This window comes from Cryptomeria japonica, chromosome 3 (genome assembly GCF_030272615.1).
Source record: "Cryptomeria japonica chromosome 3, Sugi_1.0, whole genome shotgun sequence".
NCBI lineage: Eukaryota > Viridiplantae > Streptophyta > Pinopsida > Cupressales > Cupressaceae > Cryptomeria > Cryptomeria japonica.
The window spans coordinates 849,660,281-849,685,700 of NC_081407.1; the positions used below are offsets into that span (position 1 = coordinate 849,660,281).

Genomic DNA, 25,420 nt, shown 5'->3' on the forward strand with positions numbered 1-25,420 from the left:
GTCTTTGAGGATATTCCAGTAGGACTTCCTCCCAGCCGAGGTTTTGAACACTCAATTGAGTTAGAAGAGGGTGCTAAGCCAGTAATCAGCACGCCTTATAGACATCCTTATAAATTTAAGGTAGAAATTGAGAAAACCATCGAAGAATTATTGGAGATGGGTCATATACAGCCAAGTTCAAGTCCATTTGCCTCTTCCGTAGTATTGGTGAAAAAGAAGGATGGGACAATGAGAATGTGTGTGGATTATAAGGCATTGGATAAAAAAACTATAAAAAATAGATACCCTATTCCTCGAATTGACGAACTGCTTGATGAACTTCATGGAGCCAAATATTTCTCAAAAATTGACTTAAGGTCTGGATATCATCAAATAAGAATGAGGAAAGAAGATGTGCCAAAAACTGCTTTTCGCTGTCACTATGGGCATTTTGAATTCTTGGTGCTACCATTTGTTCTCACAAATGCCCCGACAACATTCTAATCTTGCGTGAATCACACTTTTCGCAAACTCCTAAGGAAATGTTTACTTGTGTTTTTTGATGACCTCCTTATTTACAGTAGAACATGGGAGGAACACCTAAAGCATATCGAGGAGGTACTTAGTATTCTTGAATTAGAATCATTGTATGCCAAAGCTTCCAAGTGTGAATTTGGCTTAGGAGAAATTCTTTACCTTGGTCACAAAATTAACTCCCAAGGAGTCAGTGTTGACGGAGAAAATCAAAGCTATCAAAGAGTGGCCAAACCCAAGGAATTTGACCCAATTGAGAGGATTTGTAGGGTTATGCAGCTACGACAGGAGATTTTTTAAGGGGTTTTCTAAGATTGCAGCCCTTGTCACTGATTTGACAAAGAAAGGGGCCTTTTTATAGAGTGAAGTAGCACAAGAAGCCTTTGAAAAACTTAAAGAGGCAATGAGCTCATGTCCGGTTCTAGCAATTCCAGATTTCACTCAACCCTTTCAGTTACAATGTGATGCTTCAGGAGACAAAATAGGGGCAGTTCTCATGCAAAACAAGCACCCTATAGCCTTTGAAAGCCGTAAGCTGTCAAAAAAAGAAAAACATTATTCCATCTATGATAAGGAAATGCTGGCTATTATGCACGCATTTGCAAAGTTCAGACAGTACCTAGTTGGAGGAAAATTCAATGTAAAGATTGATCACAATAGTCTCAGATTCTTCATAAACCAAAAAGATCTTAATGACCGCCAACAGGAATGGGTGAGCAAAATTCAAGCATATGATTTTGGTATAGAATATGTGAAGGGAGCAAGAAATGTGGTAGCAGATGCCTTATCCAGATGGTCCTATTTGAATACTCTAACTAGTATTACTGGGGATTGGAAGTCCCAAATCACAGCAGAATATGCCAAAGATTCTTTAGCCACTGAAATAATGGAAGGGAATTTGCCAAGTGAGGATTACAAGGTGATGGAAGAATTGATCTTCTATAAGAATAGGATTTTCCTTGCATCTAATTCCAAATTCAAGAGCACAATTTTGAAGGAATATCATGATAATCCCTTAGCAGGGCATTAGGGATATTATAAAACATACAAGCAAATAGGAGAATATTTTTCATGGAAGGGTCTCAAGGGAGATGTTTTAAGGTATGTTCAAGAATGCATGACCTGCCAGAAAAATAAAAGTTTGAACAAACACACCCGGCAGGGCTTCTTCAACCGCTGCCCATTCCTAATAAAAAATGGGAAAGTATTTCTGTGGATTTCATTACTGGCCTACCTAGAGTTCAGGGTAAAGATTGCATTTATGTGGTGGTAGACCGACTAACCAAATATGCTCATTTCTTTGCCATATCCACCGAATATAGAGCACAACAAGTAGCTGAAGTTTTCTTCCGAGAAATATTTCGACTACATGGGTTACCAAAGAACATTGTAAGTGATCGTGATAGTCGCTTTCTCAGTCAGTTTTGGCAAGAATTGTTCAGATTAGCAAGTACAACACTCACCCACAGTACTAGTTACCATCCCCAGACATACGGACAAACTAAAATAGTAAATAAATGGCTAGAAGGATATTTGAGAAATTATGTTACAAATCAGCAGAATTCATGGATTAAGTGGTTGCATTTAGGGGAGTATTTTTACAATACAACCCACCATATGTCTATTGGCATGAGCCCCTTTAAGGCTCTCTATGGATATTACACAAGACTTTTGGAGGATTAGCCATCCAAGAAAGCAAAGTGCCAAGTGCTAAAGACTTTATACAGCAAAATGTGGATATTCTGAATTCCCTAAAAGATAACTTGCACCACTCCCAAAATCAGCAAAAAATTTATGCTGACCGACATCGAGAAGAGAGAACTTTTGAAGAAGGTGACTTGGTTTTCTTGAGGCTTCAGCCTTATAGGCAGTCATCCTTGAAGACCAGTGGTGCTGAGAAGCTTAAACCGCGATTTTATGGCCCTTACAAGGTACTACGAAAAATAGGAGAGGTAGCTTATGAGATTGAGCTTCCGGCAAACAATAGGATCCATAACATCTTTCATGTATCTCGACTTAAGAAAGTTTTGGGGCAACACGTTGCTCCATGTGCTGATCTACCCTCTCTTGATGATGAAGGCAAACTCATATTAGAACAAGAGCTGATCTTGAATATGAGGGAAAATAAGTTGAGGAACAAAACTATTCCAGAGTTCTTGGTTAAATGGAAAGGGTTGCCAGAAGAAGATGCCACTTGGGAAGGGGAGGAAATTTTTAACCACCCCCAACTCAAATTTGCTTGTGGACAAGCAAACTCGAGAGGGGAGGACTGTCATGTCCCCATGACTAATGTATAGAATACAAATTCTTTGTGCCCAGATTGCAAATTTTTTAAAGTAATTCCTTATCGAATTAATTTAATGATGGCCAAACTAATTTAATTAATTGTTATTTTTTAATTTGATAACTAAATAATAATTAATGTTTACTGTATATATTGATTAATAATTTAGCCATCGGGCACTTAACCATGGCGTCTAAGGACAAAGACACAACTATAGAAAGGCTCGCATCTTTCTGAATAGTCATATCCTAACAACACAATCTATGAAAGATTATTTATGTCGGGTCTGGGACATGGACACGAGAAAAAGAAAGGAAGGAAATACTATCATCGGGTGATTATACAATTCACATCATTTTGATTTTCCCGACTTCTAGACGACAGCCCAGGTATGTCACATACTCAGAAATATGATGGTTGATTTTACGTCTCCGATAGTCTCTGTCTCGTTACTTGCAAGTATGTAGTTTCATGATTATAATGTTTAACGACATTTCTATATCAATTCTTAATGTATGATTTCTGGTTTCCACCGTAAACCACTATTTAACTTGATGATAATGTCAGACGACTCTATTTATACATTCCGTTAGCATTGTGAAGCTCTATGAATTAAACTTAAGGTCATATGAATATTATCGGTTGCAAATAAACATTTTTTCAGTAATAAATCAGAATATTAATGTATTAAGAACCATCTACAATATGACACAACATGGTTAGACATAAATACAGTATTAATGAAGTAAAAACCATAAATTAACACAAGTCTCTGACGTTTATGTATTCTAATTATTTGGCACAATTATTCATTAGGAGGAATGACTGGAAAATATTACGAGGAGTTCATTAACATTTGCGCAAACATATTTTGCAAATCTATAATTGTAAAAATACAGTAATAATAATATGGCAAGAACTTACTAATCTACACAAAATTCCAAAGAGGAGAGAGAGAGATTGGTAGAAGAGGATACTGTCACTCCAAGTCAGCCACTTATTGGTCCATGTAAGATCAGTAGGCCAGGAGAGCATGTGATTGCTTCTGGGCTTGGGGTAGACAAGAATTAAGCCCTTCTCCATATGCTACTTCCTTGGCTTAATTAATAAATTTAAGGGAGGAACAAGGTATTAAGTTCAGGGATAAGACCCACGCCACTATTAGTAAGCCAAAATGGCATAATGACTGCTTTTGGATCTAGAGTGGGATGGATGGGCTAACTCGAACATTACCCGTGTTCTCCTATTCTAGTAGATAAAGAAATAATGTTTATAAGCTATTTGGGTTGTGTTGTGACGTATTCACACATCACCCCATTGCAAATGGGGACCCCTACTTTTTGCTTTCTAGGGTTGGTTTTCTTGGCTTAGTCTTTTGGGTTTATGACTATTAATCTTTGCATTGGAGAGTTGCCAGAGAGATTATTAGGATAGCAGGGTCTGCTTGAATTGAAGTAGGTCAGTAGGTGGTCCAGGTTAGGGTCTCTTTGAAAGCCTCTCCTTGGTTAGGCCTGGGTCTTGTTTCTAGGGTCGAGTCTTGATTGAGTTTAAGGAAGTCTTTGTGTCATGCTAGGAGTCTTGCCTTTTGATACCTATGTCACTGAGTTAAGGAAGTGAATGGAGGTCTGTAAGTATTTTTTCTTAAGGATTCTTCCCTTTGAGGGTTTGAGATTGGTCGAGTTAATGAATGATGAAGTTCTTTTACTTCTAGGCATTGATTGATGTGAAACTGACCTATTTATCCTTAGAAAATGCCTAATGACCAAGCCTAGACTTGAAAACTTGAGAGTTGAATGAGGAATTTGAGTGATAGTGTCAAATTTGCTCTTGACCCTTCCAAAGGGACATGAGCGAATTCTTCCTTAGCTCTCTTTGGCCTCCTATTTTGGACAAAACCTTTCTTTCTAGTCATGATTGAGGAGAGGATGATCTATCTCGGCCTTGAGAATGAATTGAAACCTAGCCGAATGCACTTAGCCTTGGAAAGATAAGAATTTGAACTCAAGAAGCAAAATTCGCTCCTGACCCTTCCAAAGGGTCCAAAGCGAATTTCCTTAGATCTCCTAACTTAGATCAAAAAAGCTTGCTCCGACACCTTGATTGAGTGAGGAATGACCTATCTATGCCTTGTGAGCAAGTTGGAACGAGATGGGATGAGGAAATTGAGCCTAATACCTCAAATTCGCTCCAAACCCTTCCAAAGGGTCTAGAGCGAATTTCTCTAAGAGCACCTTGTTGCCCCTTATTTGGAACAAATTCATGATTCTATGCCTTGAGTGAGGGGGATTTGATTCGTACACGCCCTTGAAGTGAATTCAAACAAAGCAAAGTGATGAAATATGGAGAACTTATGCAAAAACATCAATTTTGCTCCTGACCCTTCCAAAGGGTCTAGAGCGAAATTCCTAGAGGGGTATGTACCATCCAAGGGTACACAAGCGAACTTGTCAATAGTTGCTCTTTGACTCCAAATTTGAGCAAGGAAAACCCTTAGGATGCCTTCCTAGCATGGACCAAGGTCAAAACAAAAGTAAAATGAAGGATGAATTGAGTGAAAATATGAATTTCGCTCCTGACCCTTCCAAAGGGTCCAGAGCGAATTTCATCTAAGCTCCTCACCCTTCCAAATGGTCTAGAGCGAATTTCATCTAAGCTCCTGACCCTTCCAAAGGGTCCAGAGCAAAATCCTTAGAAAGGCCTAATTTGTCACCAAAAGCATTGAGTGGACATCACTTTGAAGGCAAATGGACTTGATTGAGATGAAGGAAGGACCCAAAAGCCAAGTCTAAGAGCAAAGTTGAAGGAAATGATGAGAGTTTGGGTGCAAATAGCTATTTCGCTCCTGACCCTTCCAAAGGGTCCAGAGCGAATTCTTTTGAAACCTCCTTTTGCTCCCAATTTACATCAAGCATAGTGTTGGTTGAGGTTGATTGAACTTAGATGCATCCTTAGACATGCATTTGAGTGAGTTGTGGTCATAAAGTGTGAAGAATTTGTGCAAAAATGCAAAATTCACTCCTGACCCTTCCAAAGGGTCGAGAGCGAATTTCACCTAAGCTCTTGACCCTTTAGCAAAATTCTTAAAAGGACTTCATTCCTCACCTAAGCCATTGAACTAATCTCATTTTGAGCAATAATGGAATCAAATTGACTTGATTGAGGTGAAAGAAGGATTTGAAAGTCAAGTTTAAGGTGAATTGAGCCTAAGGGAGCAAATTCGCTCTTGACCCTTTCAAAGGGTCCAGAGTGAATTTCTTCAAGAAGCCTTGTACCATGCTCAAACCTTTGAACTAACCTATTCCTAAGCATTTTTGAGGGCAAAAGACTTGTTTTTGATGAGAAAAGGATGAGAAATGAATTTTTATGAAGGAAAATTGAGCAAAATGCAAAATTCGCTCTCGACCCTTCCAAAGGGTCCAGAGCGAATTTCATTATAAGTCCTGTCCTTGCCTAGGGTCTAAAGCGAAATCCTTCTTTTAGGCCTTTTTGGCGGTCAAATAAATGATGTCTTCAAGAGAGAGGGATTGAAAGGTAAAGTCTAAGACAAGGCTAAATGAAAAGGAGTATGAATTGAGCCTAGAGGATCAAATTCGCTCCTAACCCTCTCTAAGGTACTTGATTAAATTCTTTCAAAATCTACATCTCACCTCCAGTTTGAGTAGAATCCTTGGTTCAAGAATTTTGCATAAGGAAGAATGAACTCATCCAAGTCTTAAGGACCTATAATCATGGTTTGAGCTAGTAGAAATGAGTAAACCTGATGAATTTGAACACAAATGTCAAATTCGCTCCTGACCCTCTCTAAGGTATAGAAGCGAATTTCTTCTAAAAGTGTGTCTTTTCCTCCTAGCTTCAAGGGAAATCGACTCAAATATCTTCTTATTGACGATTTAAGGTAAGAAATGCCATGTTAGAATGAATATATATCATGTATTATTAATCATCTTTTGTTTGTTTTGCAGATCAATAAAATCAAGTTGGAGGAAGATCAGGCTAGGACAAGGGCGGCCTCTTCAAGTTTCATCATCATCAAGGACACTTCAGATGCGTGAGAGAGGACTCAAAGTGCTTCCAAGTTGAAGGACTTCAAGTGTTCAAGGAGTTGCGAGTTATAGAGCAAGCTATCCTCAAGATCTTCATTCTACCACATTAAGAGATCACAAGATATCAGAAGAAGGATCTTACAAACACTTCAAAGGGAGATAAGATGACAGAGAAGAAAGAAAGACTTGACTGTGAAGAGGCCTCATCGAACACAAGGGAGTCAAGGAAAGGTACATCATTCATCAAGCACAAAAGAGTCAAGGAGAGGTACATCATTCATCAAGTACATCGAGGACGAAAGAGGATCAACCAAGGTCAGTGCAAGGGTACGTTGAAGAAGCACATAGTTTCAGAAGAGTTAATCAAAGTTAGCTTCTCATTGTCATCACATTAAATATCAAGAAATACAACGTTCCTTGACCAAGCACAAATGTAAGACAAGGTGGCATCCCAGTCACTTTTCCTCCAGTCAGATAGGTCCACATTAGCATGTCCAGATTCGATGAATCACGTTTACGCATGGAGGCGCAAACTCCGATGTACCTACCCCTGTTTCCTATCGGTTCTCGTGCATTAAATGTAATTTGCTCATTGGCTAAAGGAGTTTGTTGTAACAAACACTAATTAAGGTTTTCATCTTGAAATCCTAGCCATCCATTGTAAATCAATTTGAGCCACTGAAATGTAAAGAGCTCTCTATATAAAGCTCTGGTTCTTCATTTGAAAGGGTTAATAGTTGATGAATAGTTAGTAGAATAGTTAGTAGCTAGAATAGAAGCTTAGATAGCAATTAGAGTAGATTAGGAAGAGAAGGCAAGAAATTGTTGCCTTGATTGTAAATGAACTCCATTTTCATTGAAGTTCTGGTGAAGTGTGTTGTTTCTTTGCAATATGTATGGTTTCTTGTTGAATCTTCATTTTAGATGGTAAATGATTAGATTGAATGAAGGAAGTTACTGAATGCACTCGCGTGGAATCTGCCTAGTCCAAACCACTAGCCTCTTACTGATTGTAAGTGCGCCTTGTGTGGTCAACTGGCATTGAATGAGCTTAATCTCGAATTGTTATGCATCCATTGTTCATGCATTAACTTGAATGGTGATCAATGTCTGATGGTGTAACGATTTGAACATATTTGAAGCATCCCTTAGAAGATTGCACTGAGTTGGTATCGAATTGTTCAATCTGATGGTGAGTCCCAGCCCAGTAGGACTCCACCTAGTCGTTCATCTATCTTCTTGCATTCTAGATCCTAGAATAGACTCTCTAAACCCTGCACCTTTTGGTTATTTCTTCATCTCCCGGCTAGTAGATAGGACTCAAGTTCCAGCTAATCAAGCATTCAGTCATACAAACGTAAGTCCCCTTGTGATTCCAGCAAAATCACATCACACCAACAGAGCTTATCCACATGTAGAGACCCTACATATAGGAACCTTGGAGTTATTTCGACTGATCCTTAGGCAAATCTTCAGCATTCAGATAACTTTGTTCAAGAGAGGATAAGATACCTTGGTATTTTATTCTGTGTTCGCATGTGCATAAAAACACATCAACAGGTTGCAATTGAATTTATGTTTTCACTGCATATGTATAATCTAAGCAAGTAATTTCTGTATGTATTAATGTAAATTTTCCTTCAAAGATGGACAAGAATTCTATTTCTGATTTATTTTTTTTATCTTTTGCCCAGGCAAACATATTTATATTTATATAATCTAGTAAGGGACATCACATTTGGTCAACGATTTATAACAATTTAAATTGTGATTAATCTGCAAAAAATCTCATTGAAAATCATGATTAATCTGGTAAAAAATTGTCCCTTTCCGACGACCCACAAAACCCTGAAACGCGCTAAAAAATGATAAAAGGTGGTCATGCGACGTTTTCCAGCAGCAAAATTGTGACAGTTTTGGTTGGATGTCTTCCAACAGCAAAATTGTGATGGATTGCAGATACAATAGTAGAAGTTGTTGAAGGCCTAGCAACCAAGTATGTTGAAAAAAGATAACTAAGATTTAATTGTGACTCTATACACTGTCTGCAAATGCTATAGTGATGTCAATTAATGTTTTGTATTAATTTGTTTGAATTTCTAGAGTTGTGCCATATAATGTTTTAAGTCTTTGATCTTTTAAAAAGGTCTACTTTACAGTTTAGAGAAACAATATCATTTTTTTTTAATTGCTAGTTTCAAATTTGCCAAATTACAGCAGAGTTAGAGGTTGACCATAGCATTTTCTGCTCTCCTAATTTGTATCTACACATCAATTCTAGATTTAAACATCTACTTAGCTGGTCTTTTCTGTTTACAAGAGCACATAGCTCTATTTTAAAAAATTGAAGATTTCAAGTTTCAAGAAATCATATGTTAGCTTTTCACTCTCATTATATTGGCAGGTTTCAAATTGGAGCCTCACTAGAAATAGATCAACAAGACACATCATTAGAAAGAAAGAGTAAGAGGGTAGCAAATTTTTTTTTGTTATACTTTGTAGTGCCTACAAAAACTACTTAACCTTCTTGCTTCAGCCTTCCCTATCTTCTTAGATTCAGTTTCATATTTACTTTTGATCCAAAAGGGAAATGTCTGGATCAAAGAGATAAACCACTGCCTTTCTTTTTTCAAGGTAAGCCTTTCCTTTATTTTCCTTTCTTTCTTTATTTAATAATAGCTACTCTTTCAGAAACTTACCTCACAATCACGCTACCAGCAAACCGCCTACAAAAAGTTATAATGTAAGTATTTGATGACACTATATAGAATCAAAGTAGATAAGATAATTTCTGTCCGTAAAAACAATATATAGAGTAAATAATGGTCTTCATTACTACTTTTTAAAGGGAATATATCTTTGTGAGGGCTATAATTATTCTTAATTTCATTTGAAAACTTGCTTTTTTGCATGTACATTTCTACCTTTTTGTGCTCATAATTGAACAGCCAGTATCATGTTCTCGGGGTTTAAAAAGTAGACTTAGTTTTAACAGAGAAGTACAATGGTAAAGGGCTCTAAATTACAAAACAGTAACTAAGGAATCAGCATAAATAAATGTGAAATCAAGAATGGGGTGAAATAGTTAAATCCCAAATCACAAGAGCATTGTAAAATAGTCTTGTGACGGAAGGACTCCTCAAGAAAGCATGGAGCTGCAAAGATGAAACCTCCCAAGTAGCATCCTCGGCAAGTAGTTCTTCAAGCTTTACAATAACTCATAAAATCTACTCTATTGGGCATTACTGTCCATGTATTTAGTTAAATTGCTGCTGTTCTAATTTTTAGAAAGAACTGCATATTATATTACTTCAAAGAATTTTAAATTCACTTTAGATTCCAATAAGGCTACATAATCATTTTTCCAATGTCATGTTGCCTCATAATGATTTTTAACCTTCTCAAACTATGAATGGAAAATTGTTTCCTCATTGATCTATTTAAGATTGCTCCATTGTTAATGTTGATAGCAGCAGGAGACGTCATTATTCCTGCGATGGTTGTGAAACCGTATTGCTGATGTTTTTCATTTATCGTGTATGACCTCTTCTCAGTTCGTTCTACTGTTCGATAGTATTGAATTTTGCTAAGCTGGAAGTGTAACGAGCTTTGATATCTGTCACCGTCCTTGTGTATTGACTACGACTCATGGGAGCCTTGTGCTTAATGATTGCGTCTTCCTCCTTTATTGTTTTTCTTCCGTCGAGAGGTGTGACGGTGTCTACAACTGTGCGACTCTTCTGGTAGCGGTTTTTGAAGTGGGATGAATAGTAACTGTTGGCATGGGCTTTTTGTATTCACCACCTTAGATATTCTTCAAGCTTTGTCCTGTCCATATAGAGGTGTTGCGATTTAATTTTGTGGTGCATGAAGTTCTTCAGTGAGATCATATTGATCATATGCATCTGCGATCATTGATATGATTAGTTTCTTGTTAGGCTCTTATTCAACGCTTCAATATCTTCTTCAGTAATTTTGTATCTTTTTAGCTCTTCGTATTCTATTGGTGAATGATTATCCCTGTTGCAGGAAGTTTATATGTTATTTGTCTTGTAGAAGTTTCAGTCATTCTTGAACAGTTTTCAGATTCTACTGTGGATTGTTAAATGCTAACAATCGTGTATAGTTCTTTGCTTACTTAATCTTGTGAGCATTGTATCAGATTTGTGACAATAATAAAAGGTTCATTTTTGGTGTGGCTGGGTTTTTCTTCCTCAGGTGGAGGGTTTTCCCAAGATAAAATTGTGTCCATCTTGTTCTTATGAGTTTTTTAAGTTTCAGATTTCTGAGTTTTTTTTTTTGTCTTTCTGGTTCTAATTTTAACATGGTATCAGAGCGGGTCTAAAGAAAAGATCCAGAACCAGATTGCTTAGCTTTGAAATATTCTTTGTTTAAGCCTAGCTTGTTTATTTCATTTTTCAACAATGGTGAATGGACTTGTTGTGACCATTTCACACATCGCCCCATTTAAAATGGGGACCCCCTCTTTTTGCTCGTTTTTGCTCGCCTTTCGCTTTGCTTTTTAGGGTTTTGGTAGTTCGTCAGTTGTCTGGATTTAGGGTCAAGCCTTAGGGTTTCCGTTACTGTCTTTTCAGGCCAGAGTCCAGTCAGTCTTGAGAGCTTTTTAAGCTTCCTTTTGTAGGATGCAATTTTGAATGGAATGAATTCGCCAGAATGGTCTATTTTCAATTGGAATTTTGAGTGCAGAGTCTTAATTTGTCTAAGTGTTGATGATGAAAATGTGAATTTTATTCAATTGAGTAATTTTGACCTAAATTTTGAGTTTTTTGATATTTGATCCTGGGCATGGGGAATGATTTGTTTTTTCCTTGTGAAGTGATTAAACTTGTGAAATCATGATATTTTGGCCTGTAGGAGCAAAATCGCTCCTGTCCCTCAGTGAAGGACCGGAGCTCGTTTTCAAAAATCTTACTATCTCTGCAGGATCAAGATGATTTTTCGAATGGAAGTAGTAAAGAAAGGCGTGATCTTTCCGTTGAATATAAATTGAAGAATTTCACGAACACAGAAATGCCTCAGGAAGCAAAATCGCTCCTGTCCCTCAGTGAAGGACCGGAGCTTAAAATCAAACATCACCTCGTCCTTGCAGGATTTTAACAACTTGACGATTTGGAGAGATCCAAGGGAGTGCATTTTACCAGATGAATATAATTTGAAGGCACAAACATGAAGAAAAGTGGACCAGAATGCCAAGATCGCTCCTGTCCCTCAGTCAGGGACCAGGGCGAAATCCATTGTAGCTCCTGTCCCTCTCCCAGGGACCAGAGCGAAATTCTTCATAAGGCATGTCTTAGGCAAAGATCAAGCAAGTTTTATGTTTGAAGGCAAGAAAGGAGGTGAATTGAACTCGTTGAAGACAAATTGAAGATTACCAAACATCTACAAGGGACCCAAATGCCCAAGTTCGCTCCTGTCCCTCAGTCAGGGACCAGAGCGATTTTTGCCTTAGACAAATTTCTTGCCAAGTAAGAGCAAACTCCAAGGCATGGATGAATGAAACGGAGCACTACAAGACCATTGAAGACAATCTTTGAAGTTAGCAAAGTGAGATGAAGCCTACAAGAGCAAGATCGCTCCTGTCCCTCAGTCAGGGACCAGGGCGATATGATGGTTATATTGCCTTTCCTCCAAGTTCAAGACACTCCAAGACGAAGTACAAGGTGGTGAGGACGTTTGAAGGCATCTCAATGAAGAACGAAGTATCCAAAGTCGCCAATGTTGAAGGAATTACACCAAGACACCCAGTTCGCTCCTGTCCCTCAGGCAGGGACCAGAGCAAAATTTTCATAAAGGCCTAGATTTTGAAAGTTTAACAAGTATTAAGCGACCAAGAAGGATCAAAGGACTTCATTTTACACGATGAAAGTAATGGCAAGTTGTTAAAAGCAAGCATGAGCCCAGGACATTGATATTTCGCTCCTGTCCCTCAGGCAGGGACCAGAGCGATATTTATCATATTGGCCAAATCCTTCCAAAATCACGTTAAGTCAAGATCATGCGAGGTGGTAAAGGGTCTGAGGTATCTTAAGAAGATGATATACAAAGGTTTCAAACGTCAAATGACTATCAATTGAGCCAAGGAAGCTATATCGCTCCTGTCCTTCAGGCAAGGACCAGAGCGATTTTCATTAAATCATTCATTTTCCTTCAAAATCAAGACAAGGCAAGGATAGGCAAGATCAAAAACATCATTTAGGAAGCAATGAATGAAGAACAAAGGTTGAAAGATGGCAAATTTTGGCTAGAGCTTCAAGATCGCTCCTGTCCCTCTCCAAGGGACCAGGGCGATAGTCCTCTAAACATCAAAGTGTCTTGTAGAAGCCAAGTGAAATGAGAGTAGAATGAAAGAATAACATTGTTTATCCCTCACAATGAAGATTGAAGTTTGAAGTTACAAAGGTCAAGGAGAAAACACCAGGATCGCTCCTGTCCCTCACCAAGGGACCAGGGCGATATTTGCTAAAATACTTGTTATCCTTCGAAGATCATGTCAAAGCAAAGTTACAAAGGGTTTAAAACGTCGTTTGGAAGGCAATGAATGAGGAGTTAAAATCAAGAACGAAGAATTTCAAGTAAGAACATAGGGATCGCTCCTGTCCCTCTCCAAGGGACCAGAGCGATATCACCTCAAGAGGCACTCATTTGCAAAGTCAAGTCACCCAAGTTCGAAATTCATAGCAAAAACACCAGTTTCAACGTAAGGATGGAGACTTTGAACGTCAAAAAGCAAGAATCAAGACCAAGTTGATAGATCGCTCCTGTCCCTCAGTCAGGGACCAGGGCGATGAGGTTTGTATTTTTCATCTTCAAATTTTGGCGCCAAAGCAAACATTTTTTTGAATTTATTTTAAATGCTAAATTCGATAAATTTAAAAATTCAATTAAAATAGCATTTAAAATTTGCGCAAGATATTAATTAATTATTTTTGCCTTGTAAAAAATCGAATTTGTTAAATTAAAAAACAAAGGCATTTAATAATTAATTATTAATTAATTAAAAATCAAATGGAGCGCTTGGATTGAAAGGTCGGCCTTATTATTTATTTAAAAATTGTTTTAATTACCTTATTTTTACCAAGTCGGCCTCAAGGTAATTGTGGTGTGAGCGCTTATAAAGGGTGGTGAAGATTTTCATTTTCACATTATCATTTTATCATCCACATTCAAGTGCGATTTGGAGTATCCAAAGGTGGTGCGAAATTATCATTCAAGAGGAGGTGCGAGTGGTGTTCAAGGTGCGAATTTCATCAAAGGAAGGCGTAAACATCATCTAAGGAGTGCGAACTTGAAGTTTGAATTAAGGCGATCTTGCCAAAGACCACATCAAAGACATCTCCAAGGGTGGCGAAGTTGATAAGAAGGACGTTTGTTTGAAGATCACGTTGAAGGCTTCTAACGTTAATTTTGCCTAGGCGAATTCCATTTGTTTTGCATTCTAGAGTTAGCTCTCAAGTGAGGTATGGCGATATGGTTTTATTGTTTTAATTTTGAGCGTTAATCGTCATAGCCTAGATTTTGAATTTTGAAGTTTTGAATTCCCCTAGCTCAATCGTTTTTTAGGAAATGATAACTCAAAGACTTATCATGATGTTTCCTAAAATTTATTCTCTAATCTATGTTATGAACTGAAAGATCTAGTTTCTCATTATGAAATGTTGTGTAGGTATGGCGACCCCAAAGGCGGGAGCATCCACCAGTCGTCCAGCTCTCATGAAGGAAGATCAAAGGACCGAAGAAGTGGAGACCAAGATCGTGTCTAAATGGAGCAACATTGGAGATACTAACTTGGGCAACTTCAGCACGAAGAAGTTTCGAGATGTCCCTTACATTGGCAAGCCATCACCTGTCGCCTGGAGGATAATTGAAAGTGGCATCATTAAGGCGGCCGGCTTCCCTCCAGCAGTACAGTGTCACGAGTTGATGATCGAGTGTGCTCGTCATTATGATCCTCAATCCAGAACGATCGTGTCCAAGGAAGGAAACACTTTGGCGTATCTTTCAGAGGAAGCTATAAGTGAGGCTTTCCATCTTCCAGAGCACAGAGATGTGGTCTACAAGAGCATAGAAGGAGCCAGGTCAATGTACGAAGATGATCCAGATGCTTGCCTAAGCATCATCAACAAGAACTGGTTACTCAAGAGTCGTCCTCGCCTGAGTAAGGTACCGAACACACCACACAGGATTGATTTCCAGGAGGAGTACAGAGATTTGATTACAATGCTCAACCGAGTCACAGGTGCACCTCAAGCTTTTTACTTTGAGAGGTGGATGTTCTACTTTATCCAGGTGATAGTTCAGGGAAAAGGAACAATTCATTGGGCCAGAATGATTAGCCATTGCTTGGACGTACAGTTGAGGAGACTAAAAGCTACCAAGTCCTTCCACATGAGTTCATACGCCATATATGCTTTGATTAGGAGCTTTGAGTATGCGGGACTACCTCACAAAGGAGTGATTGGAAGAGGACCCGGCGAGGTCAGAGTTTGTGATTCCTATGTCCACTTGCATCATCCGCCAGGAAGCAACTACAAGCTAGTTAATGATACCTTCACGATGAACATCACAAGGACGTTGCAAGGTGGGATTCACAACAGATTATCTCAGGATGCACAGGAATTAATAAAGAGGTATGGTGCTTGGTTTATTCAATTTCCGAAGTTTACTTATATCAGAGTACATGGATGTCCTTTACCTCCATACATGTTGCCGAGATATCCGACAGACAGAATTGTGTTACTTGAAGTAACAAGACATTTGGCAGCCTATGCGAAGGCATTCAGACACAGACATGGGAATGGAGTTCCGGTACCTATCATTTTAGGCAATTCAGTCGAGGTATGTCCTAATGCTTTAGCTATGGATGACGCAGAGAAGGAGTTAGCCTTGTATTCTTTTTCATCCTTTGCTTTGAGAGAAAGCTTTGATCCACACGGATATATAGAGGAGACAGTCGGTAGGAAGTTTAAGCATGAGTACCAAATTGAAGATTTTATGATGAATCTCTTAGATGATCTTGAAGTGAAATGAAAAATGCATTCTAGATTGCCTTTGGATTTCATCAGGAAATGCAAGATTTACAGAGTGGCCGACCAAGCTCAGGACAGTGGCAGACATATCCAGTCATCCTATGATCAAGAGAGTAAATCAGTAAGGTTAGATTGGAATGAGCCCGAGGTCGTGGATTTAGATGCTTTGATGGCTCCAGTCTTGTCTTGTACTCGCAGATGGGTTGACGTACAACATCAGAAGTTGAGAGAGCAAGGCATAACTATGACTTTCACTTTGGAAGAGAAACCAGCCGAAGGTGGAGCTAGTGTAAGCGAAGGCAATCCTAATCCTAGAAATTCAGGTGAAGGTAACCTTCGAAGTGCAAGTGAAGGCAATCTCCATCCAAGAGGTTCGAAGAGGAAAGAAAGACCAGAAAAGAGGGAATCTTCCAAGAAGAAGCAAGGGGCCAACCGAGATCGTTCATCCGGTACTTCTTCTAGACCAGAGAAGAGAACACTTCAAGTGGAAGAATCCATGGAGTCAATGGTACATAATGATAGGCAGAAAGATTCAGGAATATGGTCCAGCGTACGAGTACTTGGATGGATAAATCTCATACAGTTGCCGTAGAATTTGTAACAAGGATGATGAAGACTATTCATCAAGCTATCCAGGTTCTTGAGATAATCCACAATTTGATGATAACAGTAGCCGCATTTGCTCATACCAAAGATGTTATCATTCCTGTCTTGAAAGTAATTAGACACACATCAAGGAAGGTCTTAGCGCAGGAAAAGATCATGGATGGAGGATCTCACAGTTTGCTTCAGTGGTCAACCTTACTCCATATGAAGAGTGTTTTCTTTGAGGACATCAGTACTAGATGTAGTCAAGTTGAGGAGGTGATCAATCCGATCCAGGATAGAGTATTTGAGGTACTTCGTACCATTCTTGGCAGGAGGATCGAGGTCGAGACAGATGTGGATATGCAGGAATTAGAGGATAGAATCAAGGTCATCTTTTGTAAGGACGCTAATGTCACAGACGAGCAATATGATCAGATGTTTGCCACCATGCTCCTGATTGAAAGAACAAAGGAACTTGAATCTACTTGGGACGCAGCTCTTCTAGATGCATTCGATCAGGTCATCCACTTGGAAGAAAGTATGAAGAATCTTCCCGAGATTCCAATTGCAGAGATCGAAGGAATCGTATCAAGATTCATTGCATATGCTAAAAAAGAGAATTGGAAAGGGAATAAGATTCTAGATGAGAGGTTGTTATAGATGACATGGCACCTTAATTGTCATTGGTTTATGTCTCCTAGGTTTTTGTGCCAAATTTAATATTTGGCTATGCATTTAATATTGTTCAGTAAAAAGGAGGCCATTTGTAACAAACCCTAATTAGGGTTTAGGTGTCATGATCTTGACCGTTGATCTGCTTTCAATCTGGACCATTCATTGTAATTGAGGATGCTATTTATACCCTCATTTTCATTTCATTTGTAATAGATAATAGTTGAGAGATTAGAAAGAGAGTTTGATGTATTAGAGAGATTAGAGTTTAGAAGCAATTTATTTTTGTAGCAAGATTGAGTTTGAGGAAAGGAATTCAAGCAATTGTTGTACATGATGACTTTGAAATCAATGAAATATTGAAGTTATGGTGTTTTGTTGCAACTTTCTTGGTTATCTTCATGGTTGTTCAATTCATTTGAATCATGCTCAATCAAAGTAGTGTGTTAATTTGAAGGACATAGTGTGAGACTTGATCTTTGGTAGGATTCGTAAACCAAACCACTAGCTTCTTGCTGATTGTAGGAACGCCTTGCGTGGTCAACTGGAGATATTTGAATCACTTAACCTTCAATCATTATTGTATCTTGGATATGTACCTTCGTGGTAGTGTCTTTGATCTTTGATGCATTGAAAATCCATTGTTACCTTAGAAGATCGCATCAATTTCAATTGAGTTGTTATTTTATGGCGAAATTGAAGTTGGTAGAATCTTGCCAAGTCTTGTCCACATGAAGTCATTCTTAGGGTTAGATTAGATTAGACCTCTTGCAAACCCTATCCTTTTGTTATTTTTTGAAAAGCTTCTTTAGTTTAGTAAGACTTTCGGAGTGTAAGGCCCCTTAAGAATACAGCAAATCACATCATACCGCTGGAGCTTATCCACACGTAGAGACCCTACTAACCAGAACATTGGAGTCATCCTAACTGATCCTTCATGCGAATCTTCAGCAGTTAGAGACTTTATTCAAGAGAGGATAAGATGCCTTTAGGTATTTTATTCTGTGTATGATGGTGTACAAAATACACGTCAACAGGACTCAAAGTTGAAGACAGGTTGGATGGTGTAGCTAATTATACCTCATGGAAATTCAAAGTTCTTATTGTGCTTGAAGAGATATTATCTTCTGTCTTCGGACATGTAGTGTCGCGGTTAGAACACTTCATTGGTGAAGTGGCCACCAAGGTTCAAATCCCTGCTGGGCCGTTGAGCTCGTGGATTTGAACAAGTGAAGTGTGGGGATGAGGTCCCCCGTTTGTGTCCTCACTGGTTCATAGCTCTGGGTCTAAAGCGTTTCTCGTGGAGTCGGAGGGCGTGTCATGCCACGTCACCGGTCACATTAAAAACTTTACCAGGCATAAATTTAAAAAAAAAGAGAATGATCTTCTCAACTTCGTGAAGTCTGTTGTAGATGAACCGTCGGATGACTCTGAGAAAGCACAATGGAGAAAGAAGAAGTTCATGGCAAGAAAGATACTAATTGATTTTGTTAAGGATCATTCGATACTTGTTATATCCAAGTTGGGTTCAGCCAAAGAGATGTTCGAGTGCCTCCAAAGCTTGTATGAATTCAACAACACTAGTAGAGCTCTAGCCTTGAGACCACAACTCCTTCATATTAAAATGGCTAGAGGTGAATCTGTTGTTTCTTTCTTTATGAAGATTACAGAATTGAAGGATTAGCTCAATGCTATTGGAGATTCTATTGAGGATAAAGACTTGGTTATGTTGGCCATGAATGGCCTTCCTTACTCTTGGGAATCTTTCATTCAAAGCATTAGTGGAAGAAATGAACTACCTGCTGTGATGTATTCACACATCGCCCCATTGCAAATAGGGACCCCTACTTTTTTGCTTTTTGGGGTTTGTTTCGAGGTCTTTTAGGGTTTTGTCTATTAGCCTTTGCATGCTGAGTGTTGCCAGAGGGATCACTAAGATAGCAGGCTCTGTTTTAGCTAAAGGTGAGTCAGTGGATGCTCCGGGTTAGGGTCATCTTTGAAAGTCTTCCTTAGGACAAGGTTTTGCTCTTGTTGCTAATTGTGTCTTGTTTGAGTTTGAGGAGGTCAATGAAGCTTGGTGAGTGAATATCATCTTTGAAGATCTGAGTTAGGCCAAATTGGTGAGTGATGAAGTCTAAAATGTCATCCTGATCTTCAAATGTCCTAAAATTTGGCTAAGTCTGGAATGCCATCTTGATCCTGAAATTTGACTAAGCCTGGAAAGTTGAAGAATCCTCCAAAAACTAGATTTTGCATTATAACTCCTGGAGGTTCGAAACCACTCTCAAACATCCTGACAGTATATATGGAATACAACTTAACTTATACTTAAATGTTATATTTCATACATGAATCTTGACGGAGAGACCAAAATGTCAAATTTCGCTCCTGACCCTTCCAAAGGGTCCAGAGCGAAATTCTCCATAAGACATTCTACTTTGACCCAAACTTAGAACTAACTCATTCCCAGGCATTATTGAGGGCAAAACACTTGTTTGGATGAAGAAATGTGAGAAATGAAGTCAAGATTTGAGCCTAAATATGAATTTCGCTCCTGACCCTTCTAAAGTGTCCAAAGCGAAATTCTCCATAAGACATTCTACTTTGACCCAAACTTAGAACTAACTCATTCCCAGGCATTATTGAGGGCAAAACACTTGTTTGGATGAAGAAATGTGAGAAATGAAGTCAAGATTTGAGCCTAAATATGAATTTCGCCCCTGACCCTTCCAAAGGGTCGAGAGCGAAATTCTTGAATGACCTTATTTTCTCACTTAGATCTTGAAATAAATGCCACTTTGAGAGCAATTTTACTTGATGATGGTAGGAGGCCTAAGAAGTCATATTCAAGCCAAGAAAGGGAGGAAAAAGGTGAGAAATGAGCCCAAGTGGGAATTTTGCTCCTGACCCTTCCAAAGGGTCCAGAGCGAAATTCCCTATAGGTCCTGTCCTTGGCCTTGGTCCAGAGCGAAATCCTCATTTGACCCCCTATTTTGCCTAAGGCATTGAAGGGCGAAGTTTTCAAGCTATTTTGGTGGTAAGTGGACTTGATTGTGGTGAGAAGAAATTGGTTAAATCAAGTTTGAGTGAGTTGAGGAGGAAAGAGGTGTGAAATCAACCCAAAACTTGAATTTCGCTCCTGACCCTTCCAAAGGGTCCAGAGCGAAATTCTTAGAAGACACCCACTTCTTCCTTGACTAGACCAAGATTTTAGTTTCTAAGGCATATTGAGAAGGTTTTAACATGTTCTTGCCTTAGGAGTGAATGGAAACATCAAAATGTGAAGATTTTGTCCAAGATCAAGAATTTCGCTCCTGACCCTTCCAGAGGGTCCAGAGCGAAATTCTTGCGAACACCTTTTTTTCCCCTTAGAGGAGGTCACGTCCTTGGTCTTTATGGCATTGATGGAAGTAAGATAACATGTCTTTGCCTTTTGAGGTGGTTTGGAGTTGGAGAAATGAAGAATCAAGCCTAGAACATGATTTTCGCTCCTGACCCTTCCTAAGGGTCCAGAGCGAAAATCTCCATGGACCTCATTTTCTTCCTTGTTTGGCCAAGTTCTTAGTGTCCAAGGCATGTTGGTGGGTAGGTTGGTATGTTCTTGCCTTGAGAGGTAGTTGGAGGCATTGAAAGATGAAAATTTTGCCTAGAACAAGAATTTCGCTCCTGACCCTTCCAAAGGGTCTAGAGCGAAATTCTTGATAAACCTCTTTTGCTTCCATGTTTAGGCCCCAAACCTTGTTCCTTGGGCGAAGAGTGGTGTATATTTACCTTGCAAAGAAGATTGGAGTTGAAAAGATGAAGAGTCAAGCCTAGAGTTGAAATTTCGCTCCTGACCCTTCCAAAGGGTCCAGAGCGAAATTTCACAAAACCACTCTTTTCCCTCAATTTTGTGCCAAGTCAAGTGTGGACTAAGATGAATTAGGATTGGAGATGTCTTTGGGCATAACTTTGGGTCGCTAAAAATCAACAAATGTGAAGGAATTGAGCAAAAACTAGGATTTCGCTCTTGACCCTTCCAAAGGGTCCAGAGCGAAATTCTTAAAATCATCTATTTTCCCTTCAAAGCAAGTCAAGTCTTTGGTTTTTATGGCTTGGATGGGTGTGAAGTGGCATGACCTTGCCTTCGAAGATGAATTGAAGTGAGAGAAATGAAGGAATAAGCTCAAAATAAAAAATTCGCTCCTGACCCTTCCAAAGGGTCTAGAGCGAAATTCCTTAAAACCCCCTTTTCCTTTCATTTTTATGCCAAGCCAAGCCTAGACCACGGTGGGAGAAGTTGGGGGATGCCCCTAGAATTGCCCTTGAATGGATTGTTGCCTCCAAAATTGAAGATTCTAAGCTTGGACAAGGATTTCGCTCCTGACCCTTCCAAAGGGTCTAGGGCGAAATCCCTTATAGGTCCTATCCCTGGCCATGTTTTTTAGCGAAATTCTCCTTTTAGCCATTTTTGAGGCCAAGTAAATGTTGTCAAGCAGGTTGAGAGATAGATCCAGAGGTGAGAAGCAAGTTAGAATAAAGTGAGAGGAATGGAGTTGAGTGAGGGAAAACAAGCAAAACATGAATTTCGCTCCTGACCCTTCCGAAGGGTCCAGATCGAAATTCTTCAAATCCACCATTTTCTCCTTGGGTGAAGCCAAAACATTGATTCTTGTGGCATGGTTGAAGGTGGAGTGAGGTATTCTTGCCTTGCAAGATGATTTGAGGTAAAGGAAGTGTAAGATCAAGCCTAAAACTAGAAATTCGCTCCTGACCCTTCCAGAGGGTCCAGGGCGAAATTCACAAAAATGTCCTTTTTCTTCCAAATTTGTGCTAGGCCAAGACCATGATCAAGATAGATTGGGCTTAAAGATTTCCGCAAGAATGCCTTAGAGGGGATTGTGAGTGAAAGAGGTAAGGATTTTGAGCTAAAGAATGAATTTCGCTCCTGACCCTTCCAAAGGGTCCAGAGCGAAATTCTCAATTTCACCTAAATTGCTCATGATGAAGGTTAGGAGATGGATTCCCAGGCCTTGGTGGAGAGAGGACTAGTGTATGCTTGCCTTGGAAGACATTTTAGAGTGGAGGAGTGACAAGACTTGAGCCTAAACTAGAATTCCGTTCCTGACCCTTCCAAAGGGTCCAGAGGGAAATCCTCAAAAACTCCATTTTTCTCCAATTTTGCATCAAGCTTGATCGTGGTTGAGATTAAAGGGATTCGTAGACATATGCATTTGAGCAAGTTGTGGTCACAAGTTGTGAAGATTTTGTCCTAAAATGCAAATTTCGCTCCTGACCCTTCTAGAGGGTCCAGAGCGAAATCCTCTGAAACTCCTATTTTTTCACCCTGTTTGAGCTAGGCAAAGGGCTAGTTATGAGATTATGATGAAATGAGGTCTAAATTGGCCAGTAATGCAAATTTCGCTCCTGACCCTTTCAAAGGGTCCAGAGCGAAATTCTTAAAGGGCCTGTCCTTGGGGAGAATCTTGAGCAAACTTCATTTTTGATGTCTTCTTGTTGATGATTAAGGTAGAAAATGCTATGTTAGAATGAATTTATTATGTGTCCTTAATCATCTTTTGGTTTGTTTTGCAGATGAAAGAAGACGAGGCCAGGACAAGGACGACCTCTTCCAGTCCATCGTCATCAAGGATGTTCCACAGGCAAAAGGGAAGACTCAAGGTGCTTTGAAGCATTGGAAGACTAGGGGTGTTCAAGGAGTTTGAGTTAACCTCAAGACTTCATTCTTTCACAAGATGACAAAGAAAGGGCTTTGCCAACACTTCGAGGCGGAGGTGTGCTACTAGAGAAGAAAGACTTGACAATAAGGAAGCCTGGTTAAAAAAAAGAAAAAAAAAGGAAGTACATCATTCATCATGTCAAAAGACTAAAGAGGATCAACCAAGTCACAAGCGTTAGACAAGGTGGCATCCCAGTCATAATTCTTCCAGTCGGATTGGTCCACCTTAGCATGACTAGATTCAATGTACCAAATTTGTCGGAGGCGGCACAAACTTTGATGTACCTACCCTTGCTTCTTATTGGTCCTCGCTCCGGGAATGTAATTTTCTAATTGGCTAAGGAAGTTTGTTGTAACAAACCCTAATTAGGGTTTCTATCTTGTAATCCTAGCCATTGGTTCTAAGTCAATCAGAGCCGTCTGTTTGTGAAGGGTTCTCTATATAAAGCTCTAGCCCCTCATTTGTAAAGGTTAATAGTTAATAGTGGGTGAATAGTTAGAAATAGTGAATAGTCAGCTGATAGAATAGCAATTAGAGTAGATTAGGAGGACAAGGCAAGAAATTGTTGCCATTGATTGTAAATAAACTCCATTTTCATTGAAGTTATGGTGAAGTGTGTTGTTTCTTTGCAATATGCATGGTCTCTTGTTGAATCTTCATTTTAGATGATAGATAATTAAATTGAATGAAAGAAGTTTATTGAATGCACTTGCATGGAATCCACCTAGTCCAAACCACTAGCCTTTTGCTGACTATAAAAGTGCCTTGCGTGGTCAACTGGCATAGAACGAGCTTAATCCCGAGTCATAACACCTGTTGTTCACGAATTATCTTGAATGGTGATCAGTATCTGATGGTGTACGATTTGGACATATTTGAAACATCCCTTAGAAGATCGCACTGAGTTGGTGTTGAATTGTTCAACCTGATGGTGAGACCCAGCCCAGTAGGACTCCACCTAGTCATTCGTCCATCTTCTCACATTCGGGGTCTTAGAGTAGACTTCTTGAACCTTGTATCTTTGGCCGTTTCTTTATCTCCCAGTTAGTAAATAGGACTTGTGATTCCAGCAAATCAAACGTTCAGGTCATCGAATGTAAGTCCCCTTGTGATTCCAGCAAAATCACATCATGCCACAAAGAGCTTATCCACGAGTAGATAACCTACATAACAGAACCTTAGAGTTTCTCCGATTGTCCTTCGGTGAGATCTTTAGCAGTCGGGAAACTTTGTTCAAGAGAGGATAAGGTACCTTTAGGTATTTTATTCTGTGTTTGGTCGTGTACAAAAGACACATCAACACTACCCAAGTTTGATCATTTGAGAGCTGATTGTATTCAAGAGGAATGCAGATTGGAGGCAAGAGGAATTGGGAGAAAATCTCATCATGAAGATTATGTTCTTGCTGCCCATACTTCTAAAAGGGAAGGAAGGAAAGGAAATTTCTAAAGGAACAAAGATAAGAATTCTGATTTAGCTCTTGAACCTAAGAAGAGGAAGGATCTCTCAAGGGTTTAGTGCTTTAGATGTGACAAGTTTGGTCACTTTGCTAGAGAATGTCCTTCGAGACCTAAGCATCAAGTTGCTGCCACAAATATTGAGAATGCTTCTCCTCATAGAGAATCAAGTGAAAATTCAGAGGGTTTCTTATTTATTTCTGCTCTTTCAAGTAATGTTCCCTTTGATAGTTCTACTTGGCTGATTGGCAATGGAGCTTCTCGTCATATTACTGGATATCGTGAACATCTCTCTAATCTAATTGAAAATGATTCTCATTTGCTTGTTATCATTGGTGATGATGCTTGTTATTCTGTAAAAGGAGCTAGAACCACATCATTTCATTTAGATTCAGGAATTCCTCTTCATCTGAGTGATGTGCTATTTGTTCCTGGAATCAAGAGAAGTCTGATTTCTATTTCAGCGTTGGAAGATAAAGGATATCAATTTGTGTTTGCCGAGGGCAAAGTGCTTGTATGGAAGAACACTAGAATTAAGACAACTTGTGAAATTGGTGTTCGTCATGAGAGTCTATATAGACTTTCAGCTTGTCCTATTCATGCTTTAGCACACGATTCTATGACTTCTAATGAGCCATGGCATAAAAGATTTGCTCATCTAATTTTCAGAACTCTTTCCTCCATGGAGAAGATGATCATTGGTCTTCCTAAGTTCAATCAAGATCATGATGGTGTCTGCAAAGGTTGTGCTCTAGGTAAGAATATTAAAAGTCCTTTTCACTCTAGTGAAAGTAGAGCAAAAGAAATTCTAGAGCTGATTCATTCTGACTTGTGTGGTCCTATGTCTGTTGTTGATTTAAGTGGTTTTTGGTACTATGTTACTTTCATTGATGACTTCTCTCGTAATACATGGATTTATTTTCTGAAATTTAAAGAATCTGATGAAGTGTTGTCTAGATTTAAAGAGTTCAAAGCTCAAGTAGAGAATTTGTCTGATAAGAGGATTAAAGTTTTAAGATCTGACAATGTGGGTGAATATACTTTTGGTTTGTTTCAAAATTTCTGTATTGAAGTTGGGTCTAAGAGGGAGTTTTGT

At 39.1% G+C, this 25,420-nt stretch overlaps 1 protein-coding gene across 2 annotated transcripts in view; it reads left to right on the top strand.

Moving 5' to 3' along the window:
• The window catches only part of LOC131047132 (CRS2-associated factor 1, chloroplastic), a 147,526-nt gene that overhangs the window by 117,372 nt on the left and 4,734 nt on the right, over nt 1–25,420 (top strand). The gene's annotated exons all lie outside the window — the stretch shown is intronic.